Genomic DNA, 446 nt, shown 5'->3' with positions numbered 1-446 from the left:
AACCATTTTGGCTAATGTTGTTCTATTTCTAAGCAATGCAAGTGGTGTTTACTTAAATTTGTTTGCGCAGTTCAGTTTGTTGATGTCAGTTTTTAGCTGTCAAAAACCTGCTGATGCAACGGTACGAAAACGAATACGAAAACATTTTTTCTACAATTTCCAAAATTTTGAAAAGAATACACAAACAGAGAAATTGCTATAAAAGATGGAAGTATAACTCTTTATCGCTGTCTAGCTCTCAAATTAATTTTAATCTCTATTTAATTCTAGCAAAATACGTTCAAATGAACGCATCATCTTTACTAGCTAACATTTCTATTAGCAGTGCGATTAGGCCGCAAATGTTCGGATGTGCTTTTCAGAACAAATCTTGTCGAAGGACAAAACTTCGAAGGTTTGATGAAAGTATTTTAGATTTTAATTGTACAGTTTTGAAAATCACGGAA

This window comes from Convolutriloba macropyga, chromosome 1 (genome assembly GCF_964194025.1).
Source record: "Convolutriloba macropyga chromosome 1, txConMacr16.3, whole genome shotgun sequence".
In the NCBI taxonomy this organism is placed as follows: Eukaryota; Metazoa; Xenacoelomorpha; order Acoela; family Convolutidae; genus Convolutriloba; species Convolutriloba macropyga.
Note: the sequence above shows the minus strand (reverse complement) of the source record.